This window comes from Ammospiza nelsoni, chromosome Z (genome assembly GCF_027579445.1).
Source record: "Ammospiza nelsoni isolate bAmmNel1 chromosome Z, bAmmNel1.pri, whole genome shotgun sequence".
NCBI lineage: Eukaryota > Metazoa > Chordata > Aves > Passeriformes > Passerellidae > Ammospiza > Ammospiza nelsoni.
Window position 1 is genome coordinate 50,990,869 of NC_080669.1, and position 12,179 is coordinate 51,003,047.

A 12,179-nucleotide genomic window follows, 5' to 3' on the forward strand; every position below is an offset into this window, starting at 1 on the left:
CTTGGATTATGAAAAAAAAGCTTAATTACACCTCCCTTAATCTGCTACGAAACAACAATGATATCTGGTAAAGCACAAAACTAAACTTTCATTTCTGCACTACTCAAATACTAGTTGGCATGGGAAATAGGCAAACTTGAAGATCTGCTTTTAAAGACAGCAGGAAAAAATCATCATAGATACACAGCTGCAGGTAGGATATCTCTGTATTTGTGATCTTTATGTGTTTACCTGATTTTTTTTTTGTAAATACAATGTTAAGTTGGCAAAATAGCCAAACTTTATACAGAAGATCAGTCTGGGAAGAGTTGTGTAAAGTGTACAATTAAATCTATGCAGAAAACTGTTCTTGCAATAATTAACACAGAATTTATTGTCAGATAACATAATCTGTGAGTGAAATTGTGTAGATGCAACTGTGGATGCAATGAGCTAAAAATAAATATGCAGAATTTTCTCCACACTCGTAGATTTTTTTAGCTGTTACTCCATTTTCTTTGAGTACTTTTATGGCTGAGAAATCTCCTGATATAATATTAATTTTAAAGTTTACAAAAATAATACACAGAAGTTATTACCACTGATTGAGTTTCAGGCATAGTGGGAATACAGAGAAGGGGTGTTGGTAGATTTTTTTGTTTGTTTGTTTGTTTGGTTTTGAATAAAAGAAAAACTGAAGTTAGAAGAAACTAATCTTCCAAGAACTCAGAAGGTTGATGCAAGAACCATGTGAATCCATTCCAGAGTTTGCAGTGATGACCACATAGAGGATGAGGCCTCTTTTGATCTGGATTAATCATGTAAGTATGTGTATGTACAAACACAGGATCAAGTTGCTCTTCCTTTGCCCCAAGCATCTTTGAACAGTCCCACACCATTATTTTCATATCTCTGAATGGTTTTATGGTTATTTCATGTTAAAATACCAAACTGATAGCATAGACTCTACAAATCACTTTAATCACAATATTAGGCATCTTGAAAACTTTTGAGAAAATTTGAATATTATCCTTTTGCAGTATAATTTGCATATTGATGTTAATAGTCCCCTGATGGCTCTAGCAGGAACAGAAGTATGCCAAACCCAGTTCATATTTCAGTTCGTAGATTGTGCCCAGAATTTAAGCCCATAGCTAAGAAAGGTAATCTTTCCACTCCTTAGAAACAAAATTTTATTCGTGATTTTAATGTACAGCTGAGTTTTCAGTAAATGTGAAAGAGATATTTTTGATACTGAAAAACTTACATTGTGACCTTTGATCTTTTATTTCAAGTCTTTTCGTTTTATATTTAGACTGTAGCTGTATCCTTTTACTAAATAGCAAAGAGAAATATATGTAACACTGAGTGTACTTCAAGAATACTTAGAGGAATAACAAAATATAGCAATAATTACTATGAAGATGTTAAATCTCAAGCATTGTGGTATTTGCTCTTTCTCTCAAGCTTCGTATAAATGTCAGAGGTCTTTGAGAGGTTCATTTGACAAATAGCAGTGGTCATTACTGGACCAGTAGCTATCTTTTTCTACAACTTCTTTTTATAGCTGTGCTCTCATGGGAGATCACTGGTCTCACAGCAGAGCAGCTAAATACAATATATGCACGCTCCTGAGCTGCTCCAGTATGAAAGTCAACAGCACAGTGGATTCTTTTCTGTGTGTGTGAATGCCTGTGGATTGCAGTGGGAACTAGTGGAAGTGGTAGGTGGTTTTATGCTATTGGTCTTACACTTGTACTGAAGGAGTTGAGGATTGCTTTTAACGTAAGACCAACTACTGGGTCATACCAAAAGATTCATCTGGCCCTGGATTTTGACTCCAACAGCACCTACAAGGAGATAACTTGAGTTATCTGGACAAAAAATGGGACAAGCATATATGGCAGTTCTCCTTTCTATTCACCAATCTGCAGTGCCTAATCACTTCCAGGTTAGACACACAGATGAGGGTCAGAGCACTTACTACTGCACAGACCACCTTATGCAAAACCAGCCAATCCTAAATAAGTCACAAAAGGGAAATGTCAGACTTTTTGAAGAGGCTTTAATAAACTCCTTCAAAGCAGAACACTATTTTCCTTAAACACAAGATGTTAGTGCTGTGATAATCCTGTAAAATGAAAAATGAAATTACTTGAGAGGTAAGAGGGAAGAAACACATTTACTAACCACATAACACATAACTAACCACAATAACCACATTACAGTATTCAAAATAAGTTTTTGCATTTTGGAGTGACACAGAAAAGTTACAAGAGAAGCGGTGGGTACTGGGATTTTTTTCAATTCTTTTCTCAAGCCATTGTCTTAACATAATGTATGAAAGATATTTCCATTTATAAACTATTGCAAGACAGTGTGATAGAAAGAATGCCAGAAAACCACCTAAATTAGACAAAGTTGTAATCTGTGTCCAAAGCAGTATGCACAGTATGCTCCAGAATCTTTAATAAATCTTTTCCACCTATACAGTCCAGGAATATGGAAAGTCCAAAAGTTTTCCATTCAAAATAAATCTGTGCTCATTTCATGGTCCAGTTTTACCATCTCTGACATTAGTGTATGTGTCCACATTTTTATATGAAGCATATCAAGAAAAGGGGAATCACCACATGGTTCAGTAGATACTAAATGAGAAGTCTGTGATGCTCATCAGTGCTCTCCTTCAATGCAGAAACTAAACAAGTCACTCAGGCACCAGAGACCAAGATGCCTAATTCTGCACTAGGAGTGTCATTCCTGGAGCTGAGTGCCAGACTGCAAAATGTTGCACATTAATAGCCAGGTTTTCCTGTGAGTTAATTCCAGATTTTTCATTCTAAAACCAAAATAACTGAATTCTTATGTATTTCCTAAGATTTTCTGCACAGCTTTTATATGTTTCTGTGTACACGAATCTTTGAGGAATACCATTTGCCAATTTTTTTCATAGAGATTTTCCACATACACATTTTCCACATATTGTATAATTTGTCTCAGCTTTGCTCTCTCTAAGTCTCACAGATTGTTCAGATCTTATGAACAACTTTCTCTGGAAATAGAAAAATAGCAAAACGAGAATACACAGAAAAACTATAATACATATAGCTGGGAAATGCTCCCTTTAAACATGCCTACTGACCTAATCTTCCTGGTATCTCTCTCTTGACTTGGAAAGTTGGAAATAGACAAAGCAGGAAAAACTCAGAAAAACCTCTAACTCCCTCATCTGCTTTATCTATTTTTTTTGTTTACTATTGTTCCTGTTCTTGTGTGGAACTTTATTGGATTTGCGTTCTTTATTTTCTACGTTAATTTTAATGAGGATAGCATCTGTTTCATCTTATTTGCCTGCAAAATTTGAGGCGATCCATTCTGCTATAGCATTTCCCTAACCAATTTGATGAGTCTAAGATTTCTTATCTCAGGTTTAATAGATAATTAATCTTACCCTTCTCACTGTCCATCCCTCCCAAGTTTTGAGCAAGTTTGGGGTGTTACTCTCACTGCATTCATATTCTCTGATCTCTCTGCTCTGTCTCATCTGTGTTCAACAGGGAGGAAACTGGCCTGGACATTATGGAGGATGTCAAGCTCACATTAAGTTTTCTAGTTTTATTTCTAAATCTAAAACTAAAATAATCGGGTAGTCAGTTTCACAGGGTCTTGGAGACATAAAGGGGCTTGTGTGACTATATAAGCCCACATCAATACAACACACAGAGCTGCTTGTGGGGGTGCTGTGTTTGGCACGGCTCTTCTTATTTAAATGAAGACATTCCTGGCAATATTGCTTTGCTAGGCAGAGGTAGCCTCAAAGCCCTACTTGAAACCAAATGCATCACTATTAATTTTGTTTTAGAGGGTCATCAAGAAGAGCTCAACTGAAAAGGGATGCATTTTCCAACTGAAAGTACACTTTGATATGCATTCTCCCTCTGAAATGCAATGTACCAGGCACAATTGAACATACATAGCCTCGGGTCGTTTCTAGAGATGCTGTTAGATCTCCTCCTGCAAGGGAAGGTGAGATTTGTAAGCAGTCTGAATTCGGACTATTTACAAAGAAGAGTCAGTGAAAGACACTGGATCCCAATAGCACTATTACCTTTAAGTACCCCTAGAATCTTTTATTTCAGTGGACTAAAAATGAAGCCCTTATGCACATCAAAACCTTTTCTCCATACAAGCACAGAAAGTATAGCACATACAAATGCAAGTTCATCATTACTACTTTTTCAACTCTATGGTCAATTGAAGTATTTTAATTATACAGCATTTAAATTTTACAGTATTTATGTGATTTATAACACGATTATATATATAATTCTTAAACAGGTTTATTCTCTCCACTAACCCTGCTGGGATATTTCAAAGTAAGATAGGTTACAGTCTTCAGATCTTAACTGATCAGGTAAAACTACTTGAAAAAAACCCACCAAACCAAAACAAACACACTTTCAGGCATATACGTCCAAATGTTCAGGTAATAAAATGCTCATATTACAGAAACACTGGTAACTTCTTGCTTTGTCTTCTATATGTATTTCAGTAAAAAGCAAGATTTCTGGAATTAACCCCAAATACATCTCACAATTCTAAATTCAAGTTCAATATGAATATTTCTTTAAACATTTCTTTAAAATATTTCTTTCTTAAAAAAAGAAAGTGCTTCCCAGTCTTAAAAGTTGTTGGCTAACAAGTTAAAGGATTCAAAGGCTTGAAGCCAAGACTGCTTTTGCTACTTATGTCCATGGTCAGAAAACACTAAGAAACTGGTTAAGACATAGAGTAATATGCTTTGTGCTCAGTAAGTTTCTAATCCTGCCAGAGCTCCTGAGAGTTGCCAGTTGTCCAAATGGTTTATACATAGTACTAGAATTCAGAGAAAAATTACTATCTCTCATAGAAACACTTCTAATTGCAGCAAAGAAAATGTTATACTAAGAATCTGTGTACGACTTCCTGTGTAAGTTTCTTTTCTAAAAAGTTGCAGTTCATAAAAATGTATATATATGGATAATATTTGGGGCGAGGACACTAAAAAAAGTCACCAAATGAGCTCACTATTTTTATCTGAATGAGGTTCACTCTGAAATATTGTTTTATACAATAAAGCAAAGCAGTTAAGTCAAACTGCAATGGTAGTTCTGTCAGAAATTCTAATCACAGACAGGAATTTCTAAAGATGAGCCAAAGCTCTTCCTGGTAATAGACCAGTTTTAACTGGTATATATACACCAGTGGGCTTAGGCAAGAAAATGTAGTTGTCTGGAACAGGGAATAAATATCTTGTTGGTCTGAGCAAGCAGCTGGGTTTTGTGAAGTCCATATATCTCTTCTTTGCTTTGCTGGATTTAGAGCAGGGAGCTGAATCCACGTGAGGACCCTAACCAGACAGTGATAAGCTGTCTTTCTTTTTAGCTTGATGAGTATTTATTCAGCTATACACAATGGAGCAGATCCAACCACGAAGAGGCCAGTCTTTAACACCAGAATAGTCCCCAGCTCAGCCGTCAGACAGCAACGTGAACATTTTTGAGTCTGATTCAGGCAGGGTCTGATTTGAAGGCAGGTCTCCTAAATCCCCCGAGGATACCATAGCCATGAGGCAATTGGCTGTGATGCGTGTCTGTCTGTTCAAAAGGTTATTTGGTTCTGATGAAGAATGTGTAAAAAAAAGTTTCTTCACGGTCTTTCCTTTCAATGGAGACTGTCCTAGTTCTCTGTACGAACCACTGAGTTTGCAGAAAAGGTTGAGCAGAACCTGTTACAATGCCTGCCCATGGACAGGTGATGTGACTCAGGTACAACTGGCTGCATCTGAACAGGCCGTGCCCTGCGGCTTTTCCATGCGGACATCGCACACAATGATTTGCTACAGGAGCAGGAACTGTGGAATATTAACAAAAAATACTCTTCTCAATGTTAGAAATAGCTGTTTTAATGAAGTGGATGTACCCAGACGCACTCATGAAAGGGCGGCTTCTCCTGCACGTACAGGATGAGGAGGAAGTAGGGCGGAACTGCCTCCCCGGGCGCAGCCAGCATCCCTGCACGCCCCGGGCGCTCGCCCCGCTCGCCGACGCAGGATGGCGCTCTCCGTATGAGCAATTAACCCGGGGGGAGCAGGTTGGAGATGCATTTCCAGAATAAAGCGTTTCTTTCCGAATGCCCCTATTCCCAAAGAGCATTGATTTCATAGCTCCGGTTTTCAATGCAGGATACATTCTACTACCCCCCCTAACCATTGTTACATTAATTTGCCCGGCGACGGTAAAAGGATCTCTCAAGTAAGCGTTCACTGTGCTGTTTCAGAATGAATGGTGACAACGACGACTAACTATTTAGAATGTTATGCTTATTTTGTTAGACCTGCAGTTAAAAGCATTTTCACATACTTGTATGCGAAATGCAATTTACCTATAGTATTGCTTCATATTCAAATGTAATTGTGTAGAGTTTATTTGAAACGATGAATGCCAGCCACGGCTCTGATTTCACCATCTCACAGGGCACAAAGCCAGCCCCTGCTGACCATCAGACTCCTGCTGACTGACTTTGCAGGCCGATCCTGCTGTTTCGATGCTCGGAGAAGTCCCGGAGTAGCTGTGCTCTTGGACTTTTCTCTGCAATCGTTTTACAGTCCAGCCAGTAATTAAAGATTCACCAGAAGTTGCAATTACACCTACTACCTCCGGCTGGGGAGGAAAACCCGCGCTCGCACCATTTGGGAAATACAGTTAGCAGAAATCTTGAAACCTTAGAACCTAGGTTTAGGAAGGATATATTTTCCCCCCCTTTTTCTCTTTTTTCGGCAATCGGAAATTAACTTAAGAGGACGAGTGGGAGTTGCAGCCCACTCTCTCCGTGTGACCCTCTCTCCGGCAGCGCTGGCTTCCCGGAGCAGGGGAGGCTCGCAGGCCGCCAGCTGCCCGCCCCATGCGCACCCTCCTGCCCTGCCGGGCTGCGAGGCGACACCGACCCCCGCCGCAAATTAAACAGAAAGCGCTGTGCGAGCAGGCCCGGGACCCCCGGCCTCGGCGCGCGGGACCCCCGGCCCCGGCTGCGCGGGCTTCAGACACCGCCTCCGCTCCGCTGGGGATGGCGTTTAAGAGCTTTCCTTTTATTAACGCCTCTAACGGGGAGCAGGACGAGCAGCGCGACGGCAGCAGGGCCATGGCAGCAGGGGGTCGCCCCAGCTCGCCGCCCATCGGCAGCGCCCGTGCCCGGCGCCTGCCGCCGGCACCCCGGGGCTGCGGCTGCGGCTCCCCCGGCGGGCCGGGCCACGCCGGGCCGGGCTCCCCTCAGGCGGCTCCGCAAGGGTCCCGCCGCCCCTCCCGCGCCCGCGCCCCCGGCTGCGCCCCTGCCCCCCCGCCGCCACGTGACGGGGGCGCATGCGCGGCGGTGCGGGGCACATCTGCAGGCTGACGTCAGCGGGCCCCGCGCCGTCCCCCGGGCGAGGCTGCCAAGGCTCCCCCGCTGCCGCCGCGCTCGGCTTGGCCCGGCGCCGGCAGCCAGAGGAGGTCTGGGGCTACTTCAACCAAACTTTCCTGAGTCCTTCCTGCTCTGCCTGCCTCCCCTCTGCTCCCCCTCTCTTTCCCCCCTTTCTGTCTCCCGGTCCCCCCTCCCCCCCCAACTCAGATGATATTCACATGGTATTTTGCACAGAGGAGGCTGCTCAAGAGGAGGGCACCCACCCCCACCCCAATATAAGCCTGTTTTTCCCTCCTTCCTCCTCTCCCCCCCTTTTTTGTTGGAAAGACAAAATGTGCAGGGTGATAGCTTCGGTGAATTGATGGCATCCTTCCTCCTGCCAAGCCAACCCGTTTTCTAAAAACCCCTTTAGGAAGGCTAGAGAATTTTATTCTGTTGGAGAATAGAACCCTGATGGTTGCTTGCACAGAGGGGAAAAGCAGAGAGGAATACGGGAATCGTCCTGTGCAATCTCTATTGTTTGAAACTTACTTTATATCAGAAATTGAAGATGAAAACGGTAAGGAAGATTTCACGCTATTCAATGAAACTTTTTGCTTTTCTTGTGTCCCGAATAATGGTGCGTGCAGGGCTTTGGGGAGCGGGGGGAGATTTATATTGCATTAGGCGAGGTGCATTTGGAGTAATTTCAGAGAGGAACCTTGAGATGGGGGAAGGGGGTGCGAGGATTTTTCAACCGAAAAGAGAGGTGATTGATGAAGTACCATCTCGAATAGTGCACTTTTAAAAAGATTTCTTATACTTTGAATACTCAGTCGTTGGTAGAAGCAGAAAAGGAAAAACAAAACCAAACCAAACAACAGATGAAAACCAAAGCAGCCCCCAAACCCCAGCGACAACCCAGGGCTATTCCGGATTGCTGCTGAGTCGAGGACGCCCCGCTCTCGGCCGTGCCGTGTCCGGCGGTGTCCGCTGCCGCGGTCAGACAAGTGCACGCTTTGTACCGGGGCTTGGAGGGTCGGAGCGGCCGCCGTCCCGCAGCGATGCTGGCGGGGATGTCGGGCTCTCGCTGGGCTCATCAGGAAGATGGAAGCGTGTGGTTTTGATTTACTTCGAGCCGCTTGGGATTTGCCAGACTCTTAACCCCGCGGACTCGTGTTTGTCGGTGTATGTCTGTCTCCGCAGTCGCCCAGGGTTCAAAGGGACTTTGTTTGGTGGGAGGAGGTAAGTGGGCTCTCGCTCCCCGGCGATGTGTGTGCGGATTTTGTCTTCGCTACTTTCTTTCATTGTTGTACAAGAGAGAAGGGAGAGAGAGGGAGAGTCAGACTCTTGTTTTTATTTGGGCTGCCGGTGCAACGCGTTTGGGCCAAACGCCAAGTGTCTGGGTCACACGCGTTTTATCCAAATAGATTCAGCGCTGCTGTCTGGAAATGGGCTGCTGAAAGTTAACTTTAGGATCAGCTCCACCACAGCAACCAGACTCTCCCCTTCAGCCTCTCTAGGGAGGACGGATTTTTTTTGTTTTTTTCCTTCTGAATTTTTTTTGAGGGATGTGTGTCTGGCGACTTCCAATTTTCCGCAGTACCAGTGTTTTTAACTTTCTGTGTGTGCAGACGTGTACAGATAATGTGCATGTGTGTACGTGTGTAACTGTGTGTGTAGCCATGTATTTTCCTAGCCTGTTGACTTTTCGTTTTGGGGGGGCTGGGTGTTGCTTTTTCGGTAGGTGCAGTGACAGCTGCCCCCTCAGTACGGCCGGCGGGGAGCCTGGGGGCTGGCGGGGGGGGGTCATACGGTGGCCACCCCGTCGTACCGGGGACCCGCACAGCAGCGATTTTACTCCTCACGCCTCGGCTTCTGGTTAATTCCCGGGGAGGAGGGTTCGATCCTTTCCCTTTGTACGTGTCCCTCTCTCCGCCACTCCCGGCCCCCCTTCTTTTTCACCGAGCTCTTCCCGGCGCGGTCTGCGCGTCGCAGCTCTCGCCCGGGGAAGCTCCCGGGGGCACGGCTAATCCCCGGCTTTTGAAGCCCCGTGAAGTTTTTCACGGCCAGCCGCGATACCTGTAATTGAATTTGTGTGATTGATGCCCGTCCCCCGCCCCGTCCCCTCCCGCCGCCCTCCCCATTTCCTTAGCAACCACTCGTAGTGCCGGGCGGGCGCACGGCCGCCCCTGCCCGCGCCTCACCGCGGGCTCCTGCCGCCCGCTCGGCCCGGCCCGGCCCGGCTGCTGAGGGCGGGAAGGCGGCGGGGGCCGAGCCGCCGGGGCGGGGGCCTGGAGGACAACCCCCTGTCCCGCCCGCCGCGCCGGCGGGTCCCTTTCCCGGTCGTCGCTCTCCTCGACCCCGCCCCGAGGCGTAGCTGCGGTGCGGGCACTGCGGTCCGGCGGCGCCGTGCCGTGCCGTGCCGTGCCGTGCCGTGCCGTGCCGTGGGTTTTCTGGCGCCGCGGCTGCTAACTGGAAAGCTCGGCGCTGCCGCCGCCGAACGCGCCGGAACCCCTCGGTTCTGCGGTGGGCGCCCCTGGTGTGCCGGTTGTCCCGGGACATCGGTCTCACATGCTGCCCTGTCGTAAATCTTGAGCTACCTTCAGGTTAAGTGATGCCTTAGTTGCCCAAGGCATTTGTTTAGATGGAGGCTTCCATGGGGGCTGCTCTGAGCACTTGGGCTAGTCGCCTCTTCGTAGTCCACTTTATCATGGAATCATACAGGTTGAAGAGGACTTGTAAGGTCATTGAGTCCAACCTATGACCGAACACTGCCCTGTCAACTAGACCATGGCACTAAACCAGTGCCATCCAGGCCTTTCTTAAACGCCTCTAGGGACTGTGACCACCACCTTTCTGAGCACCCCGTTCCAGTGTCTAATTACCCTTTCCGTGAAGATACTCTTCCTTATGTCCAACCTAAACTACCCCTGCTGCAGCTTGAGGCTATGTTTTCTCCTGTCACTTGTTGCTTGTGAGCAGAGACCGACCCCCACCTGGCTACGCTTTCAGTTGTAAAGAGTGATAAGGTCATCCCTGAGCCACCTTTTCTCCAGGTTAAACACCCCCACCTCCCTCAGCCACCTCACACAGGACTTCCACCTCACAATAACTGTGACCTTTTTTCTCCTCACTGCGTGTCACTGGGTGGGAACCTCATGACACCACTGACAGGACTGCCATGGATATCTGTGCCTTCACAGAAAGGCCAGTGCCATGCAGCTGTTTCATCATTGTCATCAGAAAACATCTTGTACTATTCCTTTCCTGTTTGGCAGAACTCTTAGAGTTAGATGGGATCTGTGGTTTTAGGTGGTGCTTGAGGACACAGAGCCACACCTATGTTAACCAGTGGGTGAATGTGTAGTTCACCACATGACACACTAGAAGTTTCTTGTTGTAAGCTTAGTATTGACCAAATCTTGCATCTTAACAACAGTCTACAGGCTGCTATGAAAATAGGCTGCCGAAGAAGGTGCAGATAAAACAAAAAGGGCATAGAGTCCAGACTTTGATGTTCCTACCAAACATCATACTTAGAGTATTTTATCTTGAAGTTACCTGAGTGCTTTATCATTCATACCCATTACCACTCTTTAATTGGAAACATTAATATAGCTTTGTCCACTTGTATCCATGGTCAAGCTGGCAATAAATATTTACCAAGAAGAGGTAAAAAATTCTGCTGAAACTTTCAGAATGCTTGATATGAAAGGAGATTGGTCTTGTGTGAAGCTTGAAATGAGGGAGACCACTTCAGAGACCTCTGCAAGAACACTAGACATGAGTGACTGGTTGACACTGTTGGCTAACATATGGTTATGGTCCATCATGTGGGCCATGGATGGGTAAATAATAAATAATGATACTAAATAATGGGTACTGTTAATTTTATGTCCAATATTCTGAGCTGTCTAGCTCCTTAGGTACTGCAGTTTCAGGAATAACTTTTTTATCAGCCTAATAGTCTGAACATGAGCTCCCTGTTAGGATATTTTGGCTAAGTAGAAGCTGTAAGGCAATATTACCTCTATATATGGTGGTAACAAGCCATTACTGGACTACAGTTCCCAGTTCCAGTGTCTGCAGATAAAAAGGGATGCTGGCAAACTGGAAGCGATTCAGAGAAAAACTGCAGAAGTATTCAGTCATCTGGAAACTGGATTATACAGAATGAGATAAACCAAATAGGTTGAGCTGCTTATCAGGAAGTGTCCAGAGATGCATGTATCAGATTATAACTGTGCACACAAGGAAAAGAAACCAGCTCATTAGCAAATGGGGATAAAGCAAGATTCAGTGACAAGAATTTGAAACTATACATTCTCAGATTAGAAATAAGGCACATTACTTATTGTACTAATGTAGTTGAAAGAGTATGGGGTTAATATGTATCTTCAAAACTTGCAAAATTCTGAGAAATGTAACTAAATATTAGCTCAGAAATAAAGGTTTTACATAGCAATGCAAACAGAGAACTTTTTTAATAATGTGCTCTGAGGCTTTGCCACATGTAAATGGCATCACAAAGTCTTTATGCTTCCCTGGGGAAAAAATACTACTAAGCACAAAACATATTTGCAAAGTGTCTTTTAGTCTCTATACAAACCTGAATAAATCCTGTGTGCGGCCTTCAAATATTTTTAAAAGGTCAGATTAACCTCATTTGCCCATTAGATGGGTTTGAAACTGGCTAAGATGTTATCTAAATATTCTTTGCAGTGTTGGTAAATAGGATTTGGGTGATGATTTTTTCTTAATATTTTATGTTACAGCTCTTT